At 42.8% G+C, this 27811-nt stretch overlaps 1 long non-coding RNA gene across 2 annotated transcripts; it reads left to right on the plus strand.

Moving 5' to 3' along the window:
* LOC112441563 (uncharacterized) lies at window positions 1-27086 on the plus strand. 2 transcript variants are annotated; one of them, XR_009490629.1, is made up of 5 exons: window positions 1-84; window positions 1054-1122; window positions 1986-2072; window positions 3106-3192; window positions 26853-27086. It is a non-coding gene; the product is annotated as an uncharacterized lncRNA (long non-coding RNA). The 2 variants fall into 2 exon arrangements; XR_003029379.2 differs by lacking the exon at window positions 3106-3192.
* The last annotated feature ends 725 nt before the right edge of the window (window positions 27087-27811 follow it).

Raw genomic sequence — 27811 nt, forward strand, 5'->3', positions numbered from 1 at the left:
GAGGGGCCAGGAAGATTGAGAGTGGCTACAAGAGAAGCTGACATGGAAATTGGTCGAAGAAGTGAGTAGCTGGCCTTGGTTAAGGTAAGGTAGGGGCAAGTTAGAGAAGATTCCCAGAGCGGGGAGACTCAGGTCTTTAAAGATGTACAGGAGGTTTTGAGAGATAAGCGAGGCAGACATTTGGGGAAGCAGGAATGAACAAAGGCTTAGAGGTGTCACTGGGTTGGTGTGGGTGGGGGCCTGTGAGTGTCCGTGTGGCAGGAGACAAGGCTAGTGTAATCAAGGAGAAGACACAGAATGTGAGCCTGGAGTGTGAGCGAGATCAGATGGTGAGGGGCTATGTGTGACTAAGGAGCTGGGACTGTGTTCTAAGGACAAGCAGAACTGTGGAAGGCTTTAAGTCAGAGAACTAGTAGATTCAAATGTTTAGAAAGTTCACCCTGATAGCAGTGTTGAGGATATTAGGGAGGGCCAGACAGGAAACAGGGAGTCCAGTGAGAAGGTGCCATTATAATCCCAAGAAAGAGTGAGGTGTGAGAGGGGGAGGTTAGAAGGATAATCCAACGTGGAACGTGCAGACAGAGTGGGCCAGACTCGGTGACTGACTGACTGAATCCAGGAAGCAGGGATGCCTGGCCTGGCCAACTGGGTAGACTCACTGAGATCAGGAGGAAAGGCAGGCTTAGATGGGGAAATCATGGATTCCACATTGGCCATGTACAGTTTGAGTTGCTATTCACATGCTAAAGGGAATTTTCCAACAGGCAGTTAGGTATAACATTTCTAATGCTCAGGAAGTAGGTCTGGATGAAAGATGTGCTTGAGAGCTATTGCTTATTAGCACTCACTGAAATCATGGGTGTTGATGGGACCACCAGTGAGGAAATGTAGGATGAAAGGGAAAAAGAGGACCAAGGCTGGATGTTAGGGCACCAGCACTTAAGACACACATGGGAAAGAAGGAAGCAGCAGGAGAGAAACCAGAAACAACAGCCAGAGAAGGGAAGACAAAAATCGAGTTGCTTTTCTATTTCATATCTTCCTTTCTTACAGGTGAAGGACCGGGTGGAACATCACATTTGGTCATTTGGGAAGGAGAAGAATCTCTTTGACTATGTCCAGGTAGAAATGGAGTGGGTGGGAGGTGACATGTGAAAGTGGGGGGTGGGGATTAGATTCCCAGTGTGAATTGGGAAGTAAAGGGAAAATACTATGTAATCCCTTACCCTACTGCAAAGAGACATGTGCAACACTTCACGCCTAGACCTGTACTGAAATGTCTGCCATTTAGCATGTGACATAGGTGAAATCATCATTAATCCCGGGGACACAGAATCATCTCTTTTTAGCAGACTTACCTTGAGGCCATTTCAAATATATGTCTGGAAGGGAAAAAGTTGGAATTAGCCAGATATTTTTTGGCTCAGTAGAGTCAGAAGCAAAGTATTTTTAGTGATGAGCCAGAGACCACCACAAACATGCCAGCAGTAGTCACCCTCCAGGCGGGGTGCATGCTCAGCTCTGCCCTGCATACATGCCAGGGACACTGGCAGCATGCCAGCTGCAGAGAAGGGTGGCGTTTACTTGAGCTTTTGTTTCTGTGCTTTAGAGTCTAGAGGTTCAAGGAGTGCTAGGCTAAGTCCCCATGCCCATCTGGCAGAGGCTGTGGGCAGCTGGCAACACTCAGCACACAGTAGGTGCTTGGTTAATCTGACAGGGTGAAGGGAAAGATTAGGACCTGATTAGCCCCCCTCATTGGGTAAGTTCGACCTCACTGGGATGTTTGACGATATACAGTCTCCAGTCAGAGAGCATGACAGGAGTGTGGAGTATCTCTGTTTTCCACAGCCCAGGTAGGGGTGGGACCAAGCAGGACGGTGTCAGGATGGCAGGACATTAGATGCTTTTTGCTTTAGCACTTCCTCAGAAAGCAATGTGTCTGGACAGGCCCAGGCGGAGTAAATGTGTTCTCAATTCTCTTTAAGTGGCTCCAGACCAATTGCATGATGGTGTTTGGCTGGGAATGATTTTCAGAAAAGCATAATGGACATCATTTATATACCTGAATCAGGGTAAGCTTACTAAAGTGTTGTTTTTGTTGTTTTTTTTTTTTTTCCTGCTGTTGGAATTTGAGCATCTTCATTCGGTAACACTGCTTACTCTATCCTTCTCACATCTTGGCTGAAGCCTGACTTCAGAATAAGATAGTGCATGCATTCACCACTGATTGGCTGGGTGATCTCAAACAGGGTACTTAATCCCTCTGAGCCTCTATGTCTTGAGCTGAAAAGTAGAGAGAAGGCCATGACCGGTTGACAGAATTACCGTGGCGATAAATGAGAGTGTGAGAAGTACCTAAGCAGAGCTTTGGTCACAGAGGGAGCTCCCGATGAGGGATGGTTCCTCCGGCTGAACAAATAACAGAGAAATGAATGATTGCTTCTCATGCTTTCAAATTGCTGCAGTATGCACACGCACCTGTGCACAGGGCTTCGGACACAAGAGGGCACACCTCACTCTGTCTGAGGGGGTGGAAGGGCCTCAGGCTGGAGGTGACAAGTGAGCAGAGAACTGATGGGTGTGGGGCAGAGGTGGGGCAAGTGGAAAGAAGCAGAAAGCACTTTTAGGCAAAGGGAGCACCACCCAGAACAGGCAGGCAACTCGTAAGTACTTTACAGACTCTGTATGTAAAGGGATGTTTTACATGACTGAGGTAAAAATAGGCAGTGGGTGGTGAAGCTGGAAAGGGGGGCGAGACCTCCCGGGATGTGGGGCTGGATCCTGAGCTGGCCACTGGCCTGGCCAGGTCTGTGTTCAGAGAGGGAACTGGCAGGTGCAGAGGATGGAGTGGGGAGAGGCTGGAGACTGGGAGATTTATTACAATTATTTAACTTTGTCACTAGCAGCAACAGTTACTTTTTATGGAGCACCTGTAATCTTTCACGCAGAGCATTTACACAGCTTTCCTGTTTCATCCCTGACCCCCTGCTCTGTGTGATAGACACATTTATTCCCAACTACAACTGAGACAGCTAGATGCAAAGAGGTTAAGGAACTTGCCAGGTCACATGATGAGTAATTTCTGAAGCTGGAATTCTACCTCAGGTGTGTGTCCGACTCCCAGGCCTGTGCCATCCTGCTGCCCCTGGTCAATGAACAGGTGGAGAAGAGAGTCCTACCCTTGAGACCCAGGTCAGTGGTGGGGTCTCTGCTGCCCTTTGAGAGCTCTGATGACAAGGGCCTTCCTGCCTGATCCTCAACCACATTCTTGGCTACAGGGACCTACCCACCTGGGGTGGCCTTGCCACCTCACTCTCTACCCATTCCATAAACACACACACACACACAGTCACAGTATTTTGACCTGAGATACTGTTTTTGCTTAAACTACGTCCTAATTTGGCCTCACTTCTTGGATACTATGTTTTTTCTGAATCTTCCCTCAGTGTCTGCTGTTTGGACTGTCCCCTCTCTACCTGCTCCAGCTTAGTAAAGACCCAGATTTTTGGTCCTCAGCCCTCTTAGTCTGACTGTCCTGAAATAATGGTCAGGCTATACCCATTCCAGTTCCAAGATGTGAAACAACTGTTGTGTATTTAGTTCACCTCAAGTTTAAAGGAGAGGTCACAAAACTGAGAGTCAGAATGTCTTGGTTCAAATGCCAGCTCTGCCACTTCCTAGCAGTGTACCTTGAGCAGTTTCCAGAATTTCCATGAATGTGCTAAATAGAGCAAGCAACAAAAACCTATTCTTGTGTATGTAAACAAAAGAATAGAATTCATGGGGAGGACACAAATCACTCACAGAAGCAAGTAGTCAAATCACCTGGCCTTGGGAAGGACAGGAAGCAAGAGCCCTCTAGGGGTCGCAGAACCAGTGACCTACGGGCTCTCCCGGGCTGGCCAATAGGACCTGCTTCCTGTGTTGTGATGATCATCTAGATTCTGGGCTCCAGGGGATTGCTTGCCTTGGGTCAGTTGCCCATGTTCCTTGATGTCATTATGACTGACAAAACACTAGAATCATAAGGCAGGAAGCCGGAATATTTTCCCTGAGGAACAGCAGAATACTACTGCCAGCAGGGTAGTACTTCCAGCTCAGAAGGAAAGAAATCTGAGCATGCGTGAACAATCACTGTCCTCTACTCTGAGACTCAGCTGCCATGTAAAAAGGGCCAAGGTGTGATGTGGGAATGTTGTGCCTATTCAAAAGATTGCTGTTTTCAGGATCACATCAACTGAGAATAATCCTTCCAACTACAAGACAATATACAGTGTAGAGGCTGATTTTTTTTCTTCCACATTAAAAAAACAGAGATAGATTTTAAGGCACTCTCATCTTAAAATATTAAAGGACACTGTACTCTCTTCCCCTCCTTGAAGTTAATTAAAAGCTACAAAAAAAAAGAAAAGAAAAACAGAGAAATCACCATCTTTGAATAAATTAGAGAAAAAACACCTGTAAGTCCCCAAACAAAAACACTCAATAAAAATATAATTTTTCAAGCAAAAACATATCTTTAAATATAGTGGGCAGAATACCGAGTTCTCAAATGGTAGTTGGCATAAAGTTTCATCCAATGATGGCTGGCACACATTTTCAATGCCTGTGAGTGTGAGAGGGCCCCAGGAGCATCCCTGACTCCATTCCCTATTCCAGGACAGCAGAAGAGACAGGGAAAGATGCACTATAGATGTGTAACCTCTCAAAGACATCTACTGGAAGGGTGGCAGGAAGAGGAGAGAAAGCAGCAATAGCAGGTTTGTTCTTGTTGTTATCAAGACAAATCACCCGTTACATAGAAGGCTTCATTGTAAATACATCATCCTTATCTTAATGTTACCCTAAAGGAACAACACCTAAAGCTGAATACATGTATCCTAGGCAGAGGAGGCAGCATATTAAGAAAGAAGGCATTGTGAAACAATGCACCCAAATTGCAGTCGCCAACCAGCCCATTCCTCTGCTTTCTGCCCCTTTCAGCACCATTCTGTAGTAAACGGCTCTCCCAGATGGATTGGTGCCCTTCAGTAATGAATAATTACCAGAAACAATCCAGCATGAGATCTATACTTCAGTTCAGTCACTCAGTCGTGTCCGACTCTTTGCGACCCCATGAATCACAGCACGCCAGGCCTCCCTGTCCATCACCAACACCCGGAGTTCACTCAAACTCATGTCCATCAAGTCGGCGATGCCATCCAGCCATCCCTTTGTTGAAAGGACTGATGCTGAAGCTGAAGTTCCAATACTTTGGCCATCTGATGCGAAGAGCCAACTCATTGGAAAAGAACCTGATGCTGGGAAAGATTGAGGGCAGCGGGAGAAGAGGGCAGCAGAGGATGAGATGGTTAGATAGCATCACTGACTCAAGGGACATAAATCTAATCAAACTTCAGTAGACAGTGAGGGACAGGGCAGCCTGGCGTGCTGTAGTCCATGGGGTCACAGAGGATCAGACACGACTTAAGAATTAAAGAACATCAACAATTATGGAAAAAGAGAATTAGTCAATAATAAGCAGGTAAAGTTCAGAAGAGAGGTTCAAGAAGGAAATAAAGCCATCACCAAAATGAAATGAAATTTTAATTACAATATACCACGTTCACCGATCAGACCGAGAGAGATTCAATCATCAGATAGTCCACACTGTAACCAAAGTTATAAGTGGATAGATAACAGTTCTAAATGAATAGATAACAGATTCCCACAGTACGTGAAGTGGGAATGTCAGAGGCCAAATTTGGCATTATTAACATTAGAACGCTACAGGCACAAAAATAGTCTTGCAGCATTCTTTTTAACAGTAAAAATTTGCAAGCAACCTAAGTGTGGACCAAAAGGAGACTGGCTGAAGTTTGATAAACTCGAACAAAATAATTTGACATAGTTATTAAAAGGATAAGGTGCTTATGAGCAAATATCTCTTAAATTGTTAATCAGGTTTAGAAGAGGAGCTGCAGAATAGCATATATAAAATAAATTCATTTGTGTAAAATGAAAAAGGATATATATTATATCCATTTTTATGTTTAAATGCATGCACATGCATACAAGTTTCTGGAGGATTACACAAGAAACCGTTACTTATAAAACAGATAATAAATGGGAAACTACTTTGTAGCTCAGGGAACTCTACTCAGTACTCTGTGGTGATCTAAATAGGAAGGAAATCCAAAAAGGATAAGTATATGGATACATATAACTGATTCACTTTGTTGTACAGGAGAAACTAACACAACATTGTACAGCAACTGTACTCCAATAAAAATTAATTTAAAAAATACATACTGCTATATATGCAAAATAAATAACAAGGACCTACTATGTAGCACAGGGAATTATATTCAGTATTTGGAAGGAATGATGCTAAAGCTGAAACTCCAGTCCTTTGGCCACCTCATGCGAAGAGTTGACTCATTGGAAAAGACTCTGATGCTGGGAGGGATTGGGGGCAGGAGGAGAAGGGGACGACAGAGGATGAGATGGCTGGATGGCATCACCGACTCGATGGACGTGAGTCTGAGTGAACTCCGGGAGTTGGTGATGGACAGGGAGGCCTGGTGTGCTGCGATTCATGGGGTCGCAAAGAGTCGGACACGACTGAGTGACTGATCTGATCTGATCTTATAAGAGAAAAGAATCTGAAAAAGATCAGATATATGTATATATAATTGAATCAGTGTTCTGTACACCTGAAACTTACACAATATAGTAAATCAACTACAGGTCAATTTAACAAAAGAAACTGTTACTAGTGTTCATCTGTGGTGAGTGGGCTTGGGGACTGCGTTGGAAGGAAACCTCTTTTCAATGAATAGACCTTTGTACTTTAAAAAAAAGTCCTATGTAATTATCAATTTTTAATTTAAGTAACTACTTAAAAAAGAAACAGAGAGGAAATAGGGGAGGGAAGGGGTGGTGGCTTGTTCTTAGGTCTTGTTCTTCCTCTGGCTTCTGTCCAGTTTCAGTGATCTGAGGAATTGTAAACTTCTCTAGGGATGGAGGAGGGGAAAGAAAATTCCATTGGTATATGAAAGTAGAGTAAGCAATTGTAGAAGGGGGTGGGTGGTGAAGGGGAGTGGCTTGAGATAATCAAAAGTTTAAAGATGTAATCAATATTTGTGAAATGCTTGCAGGTAGCAAAGCCCTTCATATGCATTATCTCCATCATGTCTCTGAGCATTGCTATAAGTTATGTGCTTGTCAGACCCACCTTATAAACAAAGGCCTAAGTGAATATAAGACCTCTCAGAGAAGGCACTGGCGACCCACTCCAGCACTCTTGCCTGGAAACTCCCACGGACGGAGGAGCCTGGTGGGCTGCAGTCCATGGGATCACCAAGAGTTGTACACGACTGAACAACTTCACTTTCACTTTTCACTTTCATGCATTGGGGAAGGAAATGGCGACCCACTCCAGTGTTCTTACCTGGAGAATCCCAGGGATGGAGGGGCCTGGTGGGCTGCCGTCTCTGGGGTCTCACAGAGTTGGACACAACTGACGTGACCTAGCAGTAGCAAAAACACTCAACTAGTAAATGGCTGAGCTGGGATCGAAACCAGGCCGTGCCCTCCAGAGCTACTGTTCTTTGCCCACACTGCACTTCCCAGCACGCGAGCTGAGGGTCCTGAGAGGCAACGAGAGGGATTGTGTGGATGAGGAAGTCAGAAATTGGGTGGTGAGGCAGTTTCTTTGTATGTTTTCTCAGGACAGGCTCTGAGGAGGGCTGCCAACTCTATGTGTCTGAGAAGACAAAACCAGCCAAGAGTGAAAATTCATCCCACTGAGGAGTTTAAAAAATAATTTCCAGCTGGAAATTGCATTTCATCATTTCATCCTCTAAAGTTCAGCATTCAACTCCCCATGGTTGACTTGACTTTAAAAAAAAAAAAAATGATTCCAGCATCTCAATTCAATACACAGTGAGTCGGAAGTCCTGTGCATCCATGCTGAGAAAGGCTGACTGACTTGGCACGTCCTGGCAAATAAGATAGGAGACTGCACACCCGTCAGGCATCTGAACCCATTTTCATCATTCATTATTACTAAAGAAGATAGATTTGTGCTCGTGTGGAGACAGTGGATAATACTAATCTGCAGTGAGATATTCAGAGACTAGGAGGTTCTTTATCACTAGTTTCCTGGGAAATGGTTTTTCTAAATCTAAGAGCCAACCAGACAAAGAAGAAAGTCCAAAAAAAGAGGAGATATGTGTATCCATATAGCTGATTCACTTTGCTATACAGTAGAACCCAATACAACATTGTAAAGCAACTATATGCCAATAAAAATTTTTAAAAACCAAAAGGAAAAAAAGACAATGACTAAGAGATTTTCTGAGCTCTGTTTCTGCCCAGAGAGCCGCAAACCTGAACAGAGAGGAAATCAGTTAAAAGGGAGCATTGGGTTGGAGTCAGCCAGATTGGGTTTAAGCCCTACCTCTTCCCATTCACAAGTAATATGACCTTTGGCAAGTTCTTTCCTTTCCCTAAGCTTCAATACAGCCCTGAAGTTTGATTTGCTCACTTCCTAGGTTTTATTGTAAGGATCAAACAAAATAGCCTATGTAATCAATAGCAACTTAAACTTATGTGTTCAATCAACTACGTTTACTTTAATCAAAGTAGTAGTTCAGAGGAAATGAAAGACCTTGATTGGGGCAAATCAGTCAGTTCAGTTCAGTCGCTTAGTCATGTCTGACTTTTTGCCACCCCATGAACTGCAGCACACCAGGCCTCCCTGTCCATCACCAACTGCTGGAGTCTACCCAAACCCATGTCCATTGAGTCGGTGATGCCATCCAGCCGTCTCATCCTCTGTCGTCTCCTTCTCCTGCCTTCAATCTTTCCCAGCATCAGGGTCTTTTCAAATGAGTGGGTTCTTCACATCAGGTGGCCAAAGTATTGGAGTTTCAGCTTCAACATCATTCCTTCCAATGAACACCCAGGACTGATATCCTTTTGGATGGACTGGTTGGATCTCCTTGCAGTCCAAGGGACTCTCAAGAGTCTTCTCCAACACCACAGTTCAAAAACATCAATTCTTCGGCGCTCAGCTTTCTTTATAGTCCAACTCTCACATCCATACATGACCAATGGAAAAACCTTAGCCTTGACTAGATGGACCTTTGTTAACAAAGTAATGTCTCTTCTTTTTAATATGCTCTCTAGGTTAGTCATAACTTTCCTCTAAAGGAGTAAGTGTCTTTTAATTTCATGGCTGCAATCTCCATCTGCAGTGATTTTGGAACCCAGAAAAATAAAGTCAGCCATTGTTTCCACATCTATTTTCCATGAAGTGATGGGACTGGATGCCATGATCTTAATTTTCTGAATGTTGAGCTTTAAACCAATTTTTTCACTCTCCTCTTTCACCTTCATCAAGAGGCTCTTTAGTTCTTCTTCACTTTCTGCCATAAGGGTGGTGTCATCTGCATATCTGAGGACACTGATAATTCTCCCAGCAATCTTGATTCCAGCTTGTGTTTCTTCCAGTCCAGCGTTTCTCATGATGTACTCTGCATATAAGTTAAATAAGCAGGGTGACAATATGCAGCCTTGACGTACTCCTTTTCCTATTTGGAACCAGTCTGTTCCATGTCCAGTTCTAACTGTTGCTTCCTGACCTGCATACAGATTTCTCAAGAGACAGGTCAGGTGGTCTGGTATTCCCATCTTTTCAGAATTTTCCAAAGTTTATTGTGATCCACACAGTCAAAGTCTTTGGCATAGTCAATAAAGCAGAAATAGATGTTTATGTTTTTCTGGAACTCCCTGGCTTTTTCGATGATCCAGCAGATGTTGGCAATTTGATCTCTGGTTCCTCTGCCTTTTCTAAAACCAGCTTGAACATCTGGAATTTCACAGTTCACATACTGCTGAAGCCTGGCTTGGAGAATTTTGAGCATTACTTTACTAGCGTGTGAGATGAGTGCAATTGTGTGGTAGTTTGAGCATTCTTTGGCATTGCAAATAGACCCACTTCTATCCAGGAGACATTCTGATCAGAAAGAGCCTAAAGCAGAAGGTGAGAAGCAGCAGAAGGAAGTAGAACCTGGGATCTCTAAGATAAGCCTTTGCCCCAGAAGCGAAGGTGCAAGGAGGAGCCAGCAGGGCTGGAGCCAGGTCAGGACAAGAGGCTGACTCACCCCTGGTCTCGTGCCAGCTCCAGCAGGGACTGTTGACAGAGTAAACTGGTCAAGGAGACAGGCTGAAGTGGATACCATTCTCCCCTGGGGCTGGCCAGAAACACATCCTAAAGCCTATGATACAGAGTGAAGTAAGTCAGAAAGAGAAAGACAGATATCATATATTAATGCATACATATGGAATCTCGAAAGATGGTACCAACAATCCTACGTGCGGGGCAGTAAAGGAGACACAGACATAAAGAACAGACTTTTGGACTCAGTGGGAGAAAGGGAGCGTGGGAGGAGTTGATAGACTAGCATTGAAACATATACCCTACCATATGTAAAACAGATAGCCAGTGGGAGTTTTATGTATGATACAAGACACCCAAAGCTGGTGCTCTGTGACAACCTGGAGCAGTGGGGTGGAGAGGGAGTTGGGAGGGGTGTTCAGGAGGGAGGGGACACATGTGTGCCTATAGCCAATTCATATTGATACATGACAAAACCCATCACAACATTGCATAGTAACTATCCTTCAATTAAAATAAATAAATTTTTAAAGAGAAAAGAAATAAATCCTAGGCTCTTGGCAGGGCTCACAATGGCTAGCAGGAGACTGTTGCCAAAGATGTGAAAACTGCAAGCAAAACAAAGAGGCAGCCTGGGGATGGGCTGCTGTGGGGTGGAGAAGAGACTTTTTTTAACCTCACTTTTCACTTTCATGCATTGGAGAAGGAAATGGCAACCCACTCCAGTGTTCTTGCCTGGAGAATCCCAGGGACAGGGGAGCCTATTGGGCTGCCATCTATGGGGTTGCACAGAGTCGGACATGATTGAAACGACTTAGCAGAAGCAGCAGCAGCAGCAGCAGCATGAACCATCCAAGGTTACTGAGGATGAGCTGTTTCCATTAGGAAATCACCTTTCTTGCTGCTGTGATCAGGCCAACTAAGCTATTACTGATATTACAAAACATCCCTGTGATTAGCCAGGATTAGAATGGGTAGAAGCAGGTGGAGGGGCCAATTCTCCATGTACATTAACTTAGATCCTTAGAGAGCCTGGCCCTTACAGAAATGGTTTCCCTGAGTCATGGTCTAATGTTCATCTCTAGGCTCTTATTGTGAGTCTACGAAATAGCCCCAGGAAGGCTATTTCCTACACTATTCATTATGTCATTCAAATTCTTTAATATAAAAAAACAAAATTTCCATTTGGCAAATTCCTTTTAGAATTGACAGAAACAGTAGACAGGGCATAGAGTTTTTGATTAAAGAGACTTTTAATTGGAATGGTAGCTCTTCTATACACTACTGACACTCTTGACAAATGGTGTAGCTTGCTTCTTAAATGGAGATAGTAACTCTACCTGGAGATGCTGTAGGAATCGCAGGTGCTATTTGTTGGATGTTTACAATGTGCAAAGCATTCTGCAAGCGCCTAATAAGCAGCTCAGTGAATTCTCACAGCAAATGTGTGAGTGTGGAATCATCTTCTCCCCAGCTCACAGATAAAGAGATCGCAGCCCTGAGGCAGAAGGTACTTGCCTGGTGTCTCCCAGTCAGCAAGGACAAAGGTGATGCATGTGAAAGTTCTTGCAGTCATTCAGTGGGTGCTGAGCCAATGTCAGCTGCCTTGTCCTGTTTCCTTAAAAACCTGAAATATTACCTTTTCAATGACTGAAAGACCGAGTTCTAATCTTCCCTGTTTTTCCCTCAAGAGCAATTCAAACCAGTAACTCTGATTCAGGAGTATTTAATCCCCACCCAAGTCACTAACGGAGAAGGCAATGGCACCCCGCTCCAGTACTCTTGCCTGGAGAATCCCATGGACGGAGGAGTCTGGTAGGCTACAGTCCATGGGGTCGCGAAGAGTCGGACATGACTGAGCGACTTCACTTTGACTTTTCACTTTCATGCACTGGAGAAGGAAATGGCAACCCACTCCAGTATTCTTGCCTGGAGAATCCCAGGGACAGAGAAGCCTGTTGGGCTGCCGTCTATGGGGTCGCACAGAGTCGGACACGACTGACGCGACTTAGCAGCAGCAAGTCACTAATGGCTTTGAAGTTTCTATTATAATAGCTCTATTATACGTGTATTTATTGAAAGCCATTTTACATTCTTTTTGAAATAGATTATAAATTCAGGGTCCTTAGATGAGTAACTAACTGCAAGATGACTGCATCCCTGAGTATAAAATAAGTCATTTTTTAAGAAATTCAAACATATTAGAATTCCTGAATCCAAATAAGGACTGTCCTTCAAAAGGGAAACATCCAGAGGCTAAAGACATAATTCAGTGATAAATAATTAAAAATGTTAAAATGACTCCTCTTTGGGAATTGCCTTTAGTATCTATGGCATAATTTTCACATCCCCCAAATAATGGCAAATTCATGTTGCAAGTGGGGGGTTTAATTTTTAGAAACATAGCAGTCGTTCAGAACTAAAACTCTAGACAGAGAAGAGTGATTAAACTTGGAAAAGTAGACTGTGGTCCAAAGCCAAATGACTATGTAAAATATGTCACACCTAAGCTTTCTAATGAAGGTTATGAATCAGCTGTAAAGACTTTGTCAAATCCTAATCTGCAGACAGATGCTTCAGAGGAATTTGCCTACAGAGCCACTAAGAAGATGGTCACTTGTGAAGGTGGGGACCACCCTTCCAGCTGCAATGATGACTGGAGGTGGGAAGGTCCCAGTGAGGGAGACCAGGGGTCTCACATGACTGCTATGAGAAGATGGGCTCAACGTAGCCAGAAAGCATTTGAATTAGGCATCTCAGACAAGGGAACGTGGAGAGGATGATGCTAAAAGTCATCAGACCCCTGCTTTCTCATTTAGTACAGATCAGATTGCTGTGAAGAGAAATACCAGGAACTTTCATTTAAAGGGCCGAGCTTGAGTGAAAGATGTGAAAGAGGAAGGAAGTTCAACCTTGAGGCCACAAGTGCAAAGACAGGAAGAAGAATCTCAGGCTAATCTCAGGAGTCACTGCACCTGAGCTAAATGTCACAGAACCTTCACATATCATGACTCTGAGACACTGCGTTTATCATGCCCAGACCTAGTTGAGCAGTAACCTTCATCGTTCAAAGGACTTTTATATTCCTGTTTCAGTGAACCCTTAAATACCCTTGTGAAATGGATGGGGTGAGTAATGTTATGAAGCCCACTTGATAGTAAAAAGGATGAGACTTAGATAAATTAGTTAACGAATTCTTCAGAGTCACTCAACTTATAACTAAACTGTTACCAGGACCTTGATCTGCTGTCCTCGACTTCTGAATTTAACTAAATTTCTCTTCTCTTTATTGGTAAAGACAAATTTTGAGTTATTTTCTACAAAGAAATGATCATAGTGACTTTAGCAGTCTTGATTAGCATCTCAGAAATTATATCTAAAAATTGCTTCAAAAATTAGGGAAGCCTCTGCCTGACACCTTGTGTCTGAAAATCTAAGAAAACATGCACACCAAAACATTAAATTGTATGTCACCATCTTCCTCTTGAACGAAGCAAAAAAGTCACAAATAACATTCCTAGTGGTTATAAGCTGTACCCCCTTTTCTAAAATACCATCTTCAATAAGCAGTCAGCTAGTCTTCCTAAAATGTACCCTATGGGAGAGATCCCATGAGTCAGACTTGTCAGACCAATCTAGCTAATTACCCACAAGATGCAGAGCCCAGGGTCAAGCTCAGGCTCTCCCAGCTGCCTTCCGGCTCACCTCGCAGCCATCCAAACAAGAGCCCAGTATTTGAGCTCTGGCAGCCTTGATGCTCAAAGCAAGTCATTTTACTCCTAAATCTGAATTTGAGCCAAATTCCTAAAAAATGCAAGGAAAGTTTCAAGTGTGTACTCCTCAAGAAAGATATTTCTCACTAATTTCTTTATCCTCAACATCAGTGGGATATCTGCAACAAAGCTGGTATTTAGGAAGAACCTGAAGTAGATGAAGGGAATAAAAGGGGGGAAAGATGAAAGCAAGGAGACAGGTAGGGAAGGAAAGGCAAAAGGAAGGAGCAGGAGAAGGAGAGTGAGTCAGAAGGAAAACCTGCGTCCCTCACCAAGTGCAGCTGGGTCAGTTCAGCAGTCCCTGTTCCTGGACTTCGTGGCAAGGCAAAGAAGTAGCCGCGTCAGCTCCAGCCTACTCGCCAGTTTTCAGCCCTCAAGGATTTTTAATGAAAAACAGTTATACAAACACATGGTCTCTGTTCACAAACACAGCCGAGGAACAAAGAAAAATGAAGACGGGGAGTTGATTCTACCCAAGAGGCATTTCACCAGGAATTCTTGGCTTACTTTCTCTCTGTGAGCTATGCCCACCTCAGGAGACATCATCATGGCAAAACAGAGATCCAAAAAAGGGAAAAAAAGGAAACCCACCAGGCCTTGTGGAGTCCGGTTTCCAGTTGCACTCTGTCTTTTTGGGTCATGTTTACTGAGGAGATGGTGGAGGTCCTGATTCTTCCAGAGACAAGCATATCCTCTCTGTAAGTTCTTCTGCCAATCTGCCCCCATGACTATGCTGATGCTGTCATCCATAGCCAAATAGATCCCAGGAGATACTTTCTCTACTATGGCTTACGCAGATTTTTTTGCCTCACACATTCATTTTTTGCAATTATTTCTTGATTGTTTGCCATCCGGCAGGCACTGTGCATTATTACTCATCCTTTGCTGTGCAACAGCATCATGGGGGAAAGCAGAAGTCTATGGCTGTGAGTGACGCCTCCCAATGACCTTTTGCTCATTTACAATCTCCTTGGACTTCTCCCCAGGTACCTGTGGAGGGCAGCAGAACCCTTGAACCCACTGGAAACAAGTTCTACAATGGCTCCTAATAACTAATATACAAAGTCAAAAGTCTTCCCTGGCTTTCAAGATTTATGTCATTCAGCAGCACAAGCCTAGCCCTCCCTTGCTGCACAGGAGTGCCAAATCCCTCTCAGTCTTCTGGACCTTCTTTTCATGTCAAGGTCACTGATATCCCATATGGTGGCTTTGTAAGAATTTAGAAACAAATATTCCTTCCTGTCTTCCCTAGTGGCTCAGAGGTTAAAGCGTCTGCCCGCAATGCGGGAGACCTGGGTTCGATCCCTGGGTCAGGAAGTTCCCCTGGAGAAGGAAATGGCAACCCACTCCAGTACTCTTGCCTGGAGAATCCCATGGACAGAGGAGCCTGGTGGGCTACAGTCCACAGGGTCGAAAAGAGTTGTGCACGACTGAGCAACCTTACTTACTTACTTACTATTCCTTCATGAAGACTTTTTTTCCATCTGATGCAAGATTGGTCAGAATAGATAATTTTGCTAGAACAAAACATTTAACTCTTATCTTAAAGAAAAGTCTCATAATAGTATACACATGCCCTCCACCATGTGAATGTTCCTCTTTAGATTTTGTGTCTTTGTGTATGTGTGACAGTGCACAGTGGCACTATGCATTGCCTTTCGGTTGAGTGGCTCCATCTCTCATTCTTTCCATACAATTTCTCTGATTCACATCGCAAGTCTTCCACAACTATTTCCCTAATTGCTTATTCATACATTCCACAATTATTACTAGGCCCTGGGAATACAGCTGTAAACATGATGGGTGAGGTCTCTGCTCTCATAGGGAGGGACTATACACAAATATTTGTGAACAAATAATTACAGAAAGGGAAAGGGCAAAAAAGAAGATAAGTGTGATGGGCTTGCATGCAATAGGGGGACTTCATAGGAGGGTTCAGAAAGTTCATTCTGAACAGCTGTTGCTTGAGTGATGAGAAGTCAGTCATGCAAGGATTTGGGGATGAATATTCCCTGGTGGCTCAGGGGACACAGGAGACACAGATTCAATCCCTGAGTCGGGAAGATCCCCTGGAGGAGGGCATGGCAACCCACTCCAGTATTCTTGCCTGGAAAATCCCATGGACAGAGGAGCCTGGCAGGTTTTAGTCCTGGGGGCTGCAAATTGTCAGACGTGACTGAGCATCTGAGCGTGAGCATCCCAGTTAAAAGAAAGAGCAAGGATAAAGGCTGTGGGGCAGGACTATGTTTGGCAAGTTCAGGGCCCAGAAAGGATGACCACTATAGGGAGAGTGGTAAAAGTGATAGGAAATAAAGTCAAGAGGTAGGCAGGGCCTAGGGCATATGAGGTTTCATAGCTGTATGAAGGAGTTTGGATTTTATTCTAGGATTTAAACAGAATTTAAACAAAGTGGTATCATCTGATTTAACTGTTTTAGAAATCCTTCTGTCTGCTCTGTGGAAAATGAATTGTAGGAGCTAGAATGGATCAGGAAAACTAGTTAGGTGTGGAGAAGTCTGTCTAATGTATAAGGATTCTTTCTGACTCTGCCTCACCAGTGATCCTCACCATGCATATGGTTCTGTGTTCCTAGTTGCAAATGGCAGGCTCCATTTTAAGCAGAAAGGGGATTAATTTTAGATTTTAAGTAACTCCCAGAATATAGAAAGAGGCTGAAGAAGCGGTCTTGAGGTCAAGCTTCTTGGAGGTCTGTCCCAAACCATACAGGAGGACCAGCTGGGGAAGGACACTGCAGTAACTGCTTTGCTGAACTCTGAAAGCTGGAGCTCAACTAACCTGTAGCCTCTGGCAGTGAGGCCACTCCTGTGTCAAGGCAGCCATGGGACACTGCTGTCCTTGCTGTCTCCATTGCACAGGTAGGGGCCCAGTGGTTAGAGGTGGGAATTGGGCTCCACCAGTAACTAAGGTGGAGCAGGCAGTTTCTTCCCAAGACTTTAGAAGGCCTGGGAGTCAGAGGTGGGAGGTCAGCCAGAGCTTGTATAAGCAAGCATAAGTCCATATACCATGAAGATCAAGGCTGGATGCCAAGACTAAGGAAACCACGGGTATGGGACAAGTCTTTGATCATAACCCTAAGTGGTTGGGCTGAGAATGTGACATCCAATTGACAGGACAAGGCCAAGCTAAGACACTGCCACAGACACATTCTGAACTGGAATGGCCTCTCCTTTACAGATTTTCTGCCCGTGGGTACACAGTTCATTTTTTACTATTTATTTATTTGGCTGCATTGGATCTTAGCTGCAACATGTAGCATCTTTGGTCTTCGGTGCAGCGTATGAGTTCTTCTTCTTTTCTTTTATTTTTTTTTAAGTTGCTACATGCAGGATCTTTTTTTTAAAAAGTTGCAGTATGAAAACTCCTAGTTGTGGCATGTAGGATCTAGTTCCTTGACCAGGGATCAAACCCAGGTCACCTGCATGGAGAGTGCAGAGTTTTAGCCACTGGATCACCAGGGACGTCCTGCCTCACACAGTTCTTACTCCCTTCTTTCCAATGCAAATATTCTTCAGCCTCACCAGGATCTTCTATGTTGATATGACTCTACTTTCTCCCATTTTGTTTCCTATTCAACACAGACCCTTAGACCATCAGTCTTTACTCATTTACCCACGTTTTTCTTTGAAACACTCATCTCTGGATATTTCCTTCAAGCATACTTAAATTGAAAAGAATCTCAGAGAAAGACATTTGCCTGCCTAGTATCTCAAATGATGGCTCCCCAACTTTCCTCTGGGGAGTTTCCCCTGCCACCTGTTTGTCTATGAAGCCACAGGGCTCAAGCCTTCAATGTACTACATTCACTCTGATCCCGGAGATAGATTCAGGAATAGATACATGACTCAAGCCAATCAGGCCCAATCAGAGTGGGTGCCAGGGCTTTTGTTGAAAGGATCAGGAATAGTGAGGACTTTCGGGCTGGAGTCAGAATGGTCTGTTTCAAAATGGATCCAACCCACAGGGAACAGAGCTGAGAAACAACAGATCCTAATGACATCATTTGGTTCCTGTACCAGATTTATTGATGACAGCCTTGCATTTGTATTTTCAGTTCTTCAGCTAACAACACAGCCACTATTTAAGCCAATTTGGGTTGGGTTGTTTGTCACTTGCAATCAGATAAATTCATTCTTAATTAAGTCTCCTGGATCATTCTTGCCATTTTGCTTCTCTGCTTTCAGGATGGTTAATGAGTGTACATGTATTCTCGGTCGCTTCAGTCGTGTCCGACTCTGTGTGGCCCTATGGACTGTAGCCCTCCAGGCTCTTCTGTCCATGGGATTCTCCAGGCAAGAATACTGGAGTGGGTTGCTACTTCCTCCTCCGAGGGATATTCCCAACCGAGGGATTGAGCTCACATCTCCTGCATTTGCTGTGCTGCAGACCAATTCGTTACTGCTGAGCCACTGGGGAAGCCCAGTTAATGAATACCTTGCTCTAAATACGTGATCTCTAATTACTATTCTAAACCCACCTCACAATTCCACCTCACATTCTCAGTAACATAGTCACTTTTGTATAAATGATTGCTCCCAACTTTAACTACTCTCCTCAAGCATCCACATTATTCTTCTCTTTATAACTACCAAAGGGCTTGCCTGCTGACCCAGTAATCAAATTGAAGCTTTCTTTATTTTCCCAGTCTTGCACTTACAAAAGCCACCAGCAACTAATAACAATTGTTGTGGTACTCTATAAATGTTACTTAAAGAAGACTCTCTTTCTCCCTTGTATCTAAGAAGCTGTATTAACTTTATTTTATAACCCAAGACCTAGTATAGCATCTGGAATATCATGACATCTGGTCCCATCACTTCATGGTAAATAGATGGGGAAAAAATGGAAACAGTGATAGATTTTATTTTATTGGGCTCCTAAATCACTGAGGAGTGTGACTGCAGCCATGAAATTAAAAGATGCTTTCTCGGAAGAAAAACTATGACAAATCTAGACAGCATATTAAGAAGCAGAGACATCCCTTTGCCAACAAAAGTCCATATAGTCAAAGCAATGGTTTTTTTCAGTAGTCCTGTACAGATGTGGGAGTTGGACCATAAAGAAGGCTGAGCACCGAAGAATTGATACTTTTGAACTGTGGTGCTGGAGAAGACTCTTGATAGTCCCTTGGACAGCAAAGAAATCAAATCAGTCAATTCTAGTCAATTCTAAAGGAAATCAACCCTGAATATTCATTGGAAGGACTGATCCTGAAGCTGAAGCTCCAATACTCTGGTCACATGATGTGAAGACTGACTCATTGGAAAAGACCCTGATGCTGGGAAAGATTGAAGGCAAAAGGAGAAGAGGGCAGCAGAGGATGAGATGGTTAGGTAGCATCACCAGCTCAATGGGCATGAATGTGAGCAAACCCGGAAAGATAGTGAAGAACAGGGAAGCCTGGTGTGTTGCATGACTGCAACACACCAGGGAAAGAAAGGAAATGGGGCCTCAAAGAGTTGGACACAACTGAGCAACTGAACTGGACTTTGAAACTATGACATCGTTATGGCTGAAAATGATGGAAAGAAAGGAAACATAGGGCAGTTTCAATTACTGTGTGCTGCAATATATATACCTGGAAATGTGGGAAGAAGGTCTCTGATGGGGAATGGGGCTCAGTTGAATCACTTTGGTTTAAAGGGTAGCAAGGCACAGAAGTGGAGTCAGTATTACTCCCGCTTTAGGAAGGAGGGAACGGAAACTGCCCTGGCTAAGAGAACCCGTGGCCGTGGTGAACTCTGGTTACAGCTACCAATTACTAACTGCTCTGCAGAACTGGACAGCCCCTACCAAACCTTTGCAGGAACTGCTGACACATCGCTTCATTTCTAAGGTTTTTACATCTACATATGCCTTCGATCTTACAACAATTAAACAAAAAGGGTACTTTCATTTACTTTACTTCAATTGGAGATTATTTCCCAAAATGTTAATGAAAAAGGCAAACAGAAACAACCCAAACTTTGCAGGACTGGGAAATGTAGTTTTTACCGGAGGTGTCGACTTTGGGAATGTGAGGATAGATGTATTTTAGAGGATTTTGGGGAATTTTCAACCATAATGATGTCATAGTTTCAAAGTCCAGTTCAGTTGCTCAGTCGTGTCCAACTCTTTGAGGCCCCATGGACTGCAGCACTCCAGGCTTCCCTGTCCATCACCAAATCCTGGAGTTTACTCAAATTCATGTCCATCGAGACAGTGATATCATCCAACCATCTCATCCTCTGTCACCCCCTATTCTTCCTGCCTTCAATCTTCCCCAGAATCAGGGTCTTTTCCAATGAGTCAGTTCTTTGCATCAGGTGGCCAAAGCATTGGAGCTTCAGCTTCAGCATAAGTCCTTCCAAAGAGTATTCAGGACTGATTTCCTTTAGGATTGACTGGCTTGATCTCCCTGCTGTCCAAGGGACTCTCTAGAGTCTTCTCTAACACCACAGCTAAAAAGCATCAATTCTGTTAAGCTTTCTTTATGGTCCAACTCTCACATCCATATATGATCACTGGAAAAACCATAGCTTTGACTACATGGACCTTTGTCAGCAAAGTAATGTCTCTGCTTTTAATATGCTGTCTAGGTTGGTCACAGTTTTATTCCAAGGAGCAAGTGTCTTTTAATTTCATGGCTGCAGTCACAATCTGCAGAGATTTTGAAGCCCAAGAATATAAAGTCTGTCCCTGTTTTCATTGTTTCCCCATATATTTGCCATGAAGTGATGGGACTAGATGCCATGATCTTAGTTTTTTGAATGTTGAGTTTTAAGCCATCTTTTTGACTCTCCTCTTTCACCTTCATCAAGAGGCTGTTTGGTTCCTCTTCACTTTCTGCCATAAGGGTGGTGTCATCTGCATATCTGAGGTTATTGATATTTCTCCTGGCAGTCTTGATTTCAGCTTGTGCTTCATCCAGTCTGGTACTTTGCATGATGTGTTCTGCATTGAAGTTAAATAAGCAGGGTGACATATACATCCTTGATGTACTCCTTTCCCAGTTTGGAACCATTCGGATGTCAGCACATGGCAGAGCAGACAACAGCCTTTGTTGTAAGGTTCTACAGAGTGGAATCTCACCTCTCCTGGAAAAACAGAAAGCAGGGGAATATTCATGTTCCTGCAGGCACACTCTGTGGCCATTCACCCTGCCCACCTTCTCTTCACTGCTTATAAAATTAGACCAGCCCTCCCTTGCAGTGTGGACAGTACAGATTGCCACATGATGGAGGACACCCATGTAGGCTGTGAGAAATTCATGCCAGCCTCCTCCAGAACAACTGTAACAACTAATATTCAAACCCACTGAACACATGAAAAACAGAACAGACCACTCACTTTTGAAGAGGGAAATACCAATAACCAAACTCAATGCTAATTTCACATGAATAAATAATAGTGACTATGTACCATTTTCATAATTGTCCTCCCAGGAGAAAGTTATTCCTCCAAGGTGGCTTGTGCTGAATCTTAAAAAGTTCCCTGGTATTTTATCCTTTAGACACAGTTGTTCCTTCTTTTTGCTGACAAAAACCTATGACATACTTAAAAATAGAGCAAGGCATAGTTTTTTTTCTGATCAAAGACTAAAATTCATTGCATTTGCATTTATTGCATTCACAAACAACAGACGTAAATTTGTTTTGAATATGTCAATAGTGCCTGAAATACTCATATAGATTTAAAGTAAATAACAATACTCTATGAAAAATGTAAAAAACCAAAATTATTTTCCACACTATGAAACTAAATATGCTTGAAAAGAAAAGAGAATGTTATAAATGGTGCTGCTGTGAACATTGGGGTGCATTTGTCTTTTCAAGTTGGAGTTTTCATTTTTTCTGGATGTATGCCCAGAAATAGGATTTCTGGATCATATGCTAGCTCTATTTTTAGTTTTTTGAGAAACCCCCATGCTGTTTCCAATGGAGGCCTTCACCAATTTACACTTCCACCAACAGTGTATGGGGTTCGCTTTTCTCAACACCCTCTCCAGAACTTATTATTAGTGTTCATAGTGAGTGTGTACTCCGTCATGTCCAACTCTTTGTGATCCCATGGACTGTAGCCTGCCAGATTTCTCTATCCATGGGATTCTCCAGGCAAGAGTACTGGAGTGGGTTGCCACTTCGTACTTCAGGGGATATTCCTGACCCAGGAATCAAATTCACATTTCCTGTGTCTCCTGCATTGATTGGCAGGTGGATTCTTTACTGCTGAGCCACCCAGGAAGCCCATTAGTGTTCATAGCAGCACTATTTACAATAATCAAGATATAAAAGTAAACTAAGTGTTCATCAACAAATGAATGGATAAATAAATGATAAATGGTAGATGAATTGATGTGGTATGTATTTACAATGGAATATTCTTGGCCATAAGAAAGAATGAATCTATGTTGCTGTTTGCAGCACCATAGATGAACCTAGAGATTATCATACTAAGTGAAGTAAGAGAGAAATAAAAATCTATATGGTATCACTTTTATGTGGCATCTAAAAAAATAATACAAATGAATTTACTTACAAAACAGAAATAGATTCACAGATGCAGAAGATACACTTATGGTTACCAAAGGGGAAAGGTTTAGAAGGAGATTTTTTTTAAAAAAAAGAAAAAATATGTTTATCTGTTCATGTTACGAAGAAAAAAATATCCTTTGGAACTGAAAACAAATTTTTAAAAAACTGACTCAGGAAAAGGAGGAAGAACAAGAACTATGCAAACACCATTTGGTGATACTACTAAAAGCATATAACCTTAGAAACAACTTTCAGCTTAGTAATTTTATTACATGCCAACTAAATGCCTGGGATTATGCCAGGCCCCAAGACTAGAGAGATGACTAAGACAGGACCTTTGCTCTCAATAAGCTTCTACAAGACTCCCCCTTTCTTCCTACTCCTGGGTCTCATTAAAGCCAGTAACCACTCCTTCCTCTATTCCCTCCTATATCCTGTCATATTTCCATTTTAGCTTCAATAATTTTTTTTTTTTTTTTTTGGCAACTGTGGTTAGCTTTTCTTCTCAGGCTAAAGAGCTCTTCTCTAGTTTGAAATTTACCAGGATATTCCTTGCCTGGTGACGTATGTCATTCTATTTATATCCCAAATCTTTCTCTGTTTCTCCATCTGACTTCCTCTAGTCATGACCACTTTTTTCCTAAATCTGAATGCCCTCCCCAGTCAGAATTCACCTTCTTCGTCTCCTTTCCACCATATCTATGAACATAAAGCTAATGTACTCAGTGGCCTGGTTTTCTTTTTTCCATTCCCAAAGCCCACCCTTTCCTTCTGTGCTACCAAAGTTTGGAATTACTGCATGCTCCACATCTCCCAGACTTCTATTCTCTTGTTTCAGAGTCTCCTCCCTGCAGTCAGCAGAAGGGAGAAATTACCCACCACCCGGATCCAAGAGAAATACCCTTTCCTTGCCAAATGAGTTGAAAAGCAAATACCTCCAAACAAAATCAAATCATTTTAAGGGCAGGATTTAACCAAGGGGGAGCACCCATTCTTCATTCCGGCTCCTAAAATCAGGCACATAACTCAGGAGGCATAGACTTTCCCTGTCTCTGTTGTATCACCTGAGTGCCCTAAGCCCTCACTTCCCCATGACTACAGTGAGATTACAGCAATGAAACAAAGATACTCTCACTCTCAACCTTCAAGAAAGTTGAGGTACTTGAGATTCTTCCCATATAGCTGTGAGAAGACACAAGCTTTGGCTAACACATGCCTGTCCTGCCCTTCCCTTTTCTGTTCTGCTCTGAACCACAGTAATGCTGATTTTCATTGCTGTCATTAATAAAGGAGCAGTTATGCTGATGGCTTATGGCATCCCTGTCAGGGCCTCTGCCTTGGCCATCGACTGTCCAGGGCAGGTCTCCGTACCCAAGGCCCTGGTGCTCCATTTCTGACATGCATGACACTTGCTGAAGTCGGGGGAGAGAGCTGATTCTGATCAACATCCACCCTGCGTCTGTTTACTCTTCCCTACCCATACTCCTACCACTTCAGGGACACGTATGTCAGCAACAAGAGAGCTGTATCCTGTTTCTGCTGGCACTGTTCTGCTGATATCTTGGGCTCTCAATAGCCCATGGAGATTCTAGCAAACCAATCTTTCTGGTTGTTTTTTACTTTAATTGCAGCTCCCTAAACCTAGGACTCGTATGTGAATCAATAGTTGATGGATCATTAACAACTGAGTGATAAACACTTGAATTTAAAACTTCTCTTCCATTTCTGCACTTCTCCAGCCCACCCTTTAGCTAAACCCTTTCTGCTAGATTCTCTTTTTCCTTAGAGTGAATTCTGCATCTCACATAAACAGAACTTTGGCAGACCTGTCCTGCCATTCCTCCCAACCATGTCTAAAGGAAATACTAAAAGTCCATTAAAAAGTGCAGGGGAGAACCTAGCTATGGATGAGTGACCGGGAATCAGCACATGAGTCCAGAAAAAAGACATCCTCTGATAACATCTTTCAGATGCATTTGGCCTAACAGTGATTCTCAAAGCTGCTTCAGAAGAAAATAAGTTAGAAAAGTCACTAATGAGAACCCTGTTTGTTCTTCCAGCTGTTTGTTTCTTCTGAATAAGAGCTTTATGCCTTAATTACAGCTCGTAGTGACTGCCAGTGACTATTATTGCACAATTTCTTAGAATTCACCCTCCTGTGATTGTAAACAGTCAATATTTCCACAGAACCAAAGTTCTCAGTGTTGGTTAGAGGCTTATTTAAAGTTAATAACTGAGCTTCACGACGGCACCACAAGCTCAATATGCAATCTGACTTCCTAGTGCCTATTCTTTCAGGTAGATATTTGCAAGAGAGACAAACCCTTACATAATTTGCAGATCCTTAGGAGTTCTGGGATTCTTCCAAGGTGCTTACCTACTATGTTCATTCACATACCGCTTTCTCTCTTTCCTAGGAGAATTTATTTCCCCTGAAGATTTTCTCAAAAGATGTATTTCTTTCTTATGGGGAGTCCTGTTGCTTATGTAAACCATCTTCACTTTTCTTTGGTCAAGCTGTGTAAAGCAGGCTGTATCTGTTTCTAATTGTTTTCTTACTCTTGGCTTTGAACTCCATACACTTTCAGCTGGTGCACTCTTTAAATCCCTTCTGCCCTAGGAGTGCAGCATTGCTAATGCAAACCATGACCAGCCCTTTGGGCCAGTTTTTATCTGCTCGGGAATATCTTGATCAAAGATTGCAATTCTTATATCCCACTTGTGTAACCTTGGATATAATTTGATTTGATTCTATTAGACCAAGTTCATGGTAGACTGTCTTCTTTTCTTTGCTAACCTGATTTTATTACATTTTTCATGTGCCAGTGGTTCCCAACAGCACCACACCTAACCTTTCCTCTGAGGACATCTCTTTGGTAATTTATCATAAAATTGCACATGGACTTTGCTTGGGTATCTTTGTTCAGCTTTCTCCTTATCATGATTACTACCCCAATCTGCAGACATCCAAATCAAGAGAACGAATAGAAGGGGAAAACCCACAGAACTAGGAATTAAGAGTCTTTTATAAATATTGTTTATGAGAAAAAGTTAAAGGTAAATTTAATTCTCCCCCCAAAATTTTATTTGAATGTAGGTAGGTGTGAGGACTCTTCAAGTTTTATATTTCAACCATATAAAGGCTTTTAATTTCTCTGGGCTTTAGCTTCCTTCTGTGGAAAATCAGAATGGTACTATCTTCCCTAAGATCTCTTAGGATTAGAATTATAAGAGATGATTGCATGAAGATAATTTCAAAATGTATAGAACACCACTCACATGTAATTTGATAATATTGTCACTAAAAGGACAGAAATAACATTGCTAGGAGAAAAAGTTTATTTTCTCATTACATGATTTCCACTTAATTCTCAGGATCAGACTTCTGATAAACAGAATAGACAATTCCTGTGTGGTGAAATTCTGAGAGACTTGGACAGCATCTCAGACTGAAAAGATGTGTTTGCCACCTGCTCATCGATATTTGAAATTCAATCAATCACCAAGGACACATTTGTTAGAGATGAGGCTGGCAAAGAGGAACTTTTGAAAGAGAGAAACTGACATGGATTCAAAACTATGATGTTAATTAAAAACCAGTTCTAGAACACATCCTAGGAGCAGGTTTTGATGTTAAGGAGTGGGCTGATCCTTGCTTGGTATACCAGTCTTCTAAAGGATATGTATCCTGGCTTTCTCTGGGCAGTTTCTCACCTCCTGGTCATTAGTTCATTATTAAAATGGCAGAGAAAGGTGGTAAAACACAATTATCTCCCATGATCAGAGTTGACCATTGGCCCAAATAAGTACCCCCATCCAATACCTCCAGTACATCCAATACAGGGGATGTAGGTCCACAAGCTGGGTGGGGATATTCAAAGTGCTCTTGCCAAGATCACTGTGAATCACAGAATGCCAGAAACAGAAAGTCATTTGAGAGACTATAATGAAGGACTCAGCAACACAGATATCTACAGGGGTTACATAGGTAATATAGAGATGTAAATCAGGTGGTATAAAGTAACAGGGAGTGATAGGGTCTGTGGCAAAACAAAGAGAGAATGTCATGTGTCTTATAGCATTTAAATTCCCATTTAATTAAAAGTTGTGTTGATCAAACCAACCATCTCCACAGAGTGATGTGTTTGTCCCCAGCTGCCAGTCCTGACCCAACTCGCTTGTGATAAAGGTGACCCAATGGCAGTCACATGAGCACATGAGGCATGAGTTACCATGGTTGAGCCTGATGGGTAAACTTCAAACTTATACCCCTCCCAGGGAACCCCGGTTGTTCCTGGGGTGCTTCACAACTTTCTGTCTTTAGAAAGCCTGTGCTGTCTGCTCTGCTCTTAACCTCTTTCTCACTTCTCTATCTCCTCATAGACTGCTGACCTCAAACCTGGTGAAGAAATATTACTATGGCTAATGCGGAACCTACTCTTGTGGAAACACCATTGTCTGTTCCAAGGAAGTTACCCTAGTGCCCTCAACGCCACCATTTCCCAGGCTGCAGAGAGAGGAGGATACTTCTCTATCCAACTCAATGCTGCACTTTAGCAAATGGACCCCAAAGCCACACTGGGTGAGCCCAGAATAGCAGAAGGCCTCCTATGAAAACAGCCCCATTGCCTTCTTTTCTCTGCGTGCATCTCTCATGCTCAACTCTGAAACAAATACACAAACACCATCTATCTCTGTCAGAAAGAGCCACAGTACAGGCACAGTGCAAACAGTGCCAAGAAACATTTTCCCCACCCAGCCCACTACCAAATAAGAGCAAATCTGCAAAGACATTGTTTTGACTAAAACATACACAAGAGTTTACGTTAACTAAAAGAACCCAGCTTCTTTGTTTAAAGCCTCATCATTAAGAAAACTGTCAAGTCAGTGTAGTGAATCAAGATTTGATTTACAACTGTGCAGCTCAAGGGCCTTTTTAATTGATCCTGCCAGAGCAGAGGAATAGGCTTCTCTAGGAAGTATTGAGTAATCTTCAGTAAGACAGACAAATTCTGGCAGTTTTCAAGTGAATTGTTTCAGCTTCTACCCATAACACCTTAAAAAAAATCTTGAGGTTGAGTTTTAATCAGCATATTTGATATATTTCTATGAAGATATTGAGACTCCAGGAGATGCGTCTGCAAATGATACCACCAACAGAGTGAAAAGACAACCCAAAAAATGAGAGAAGATACTTGCAAATGATATATCTGAGAAAGGATTTCTATCCAGAATATGTAAAGAAATCTTGCAACTCAATGATAAAAATATAACTAACTCAGGAGAACAAGATGGCAGAGGAGTAGGTGGACATGGAGTACATCTCTCTCCGTGAATAGGTC

The sequence above is a fragment of the Bos taurus genome, chromosome 15 (genome assembly GCF_002263795.3).
Source record: "Bos taurus isolate L1 Dominette 01449 registration number 42190680 breed Hereford chromosome 15, ARS-UCD2.0, whole genome shotgun sequence".
Classification (NCBI taxonomy): domain Eukaryota; kingdom Metazoa; phylum Chordata; class Mammalia; order Artiodactyla; family Bovidae; genus Bos; species Bos taurus.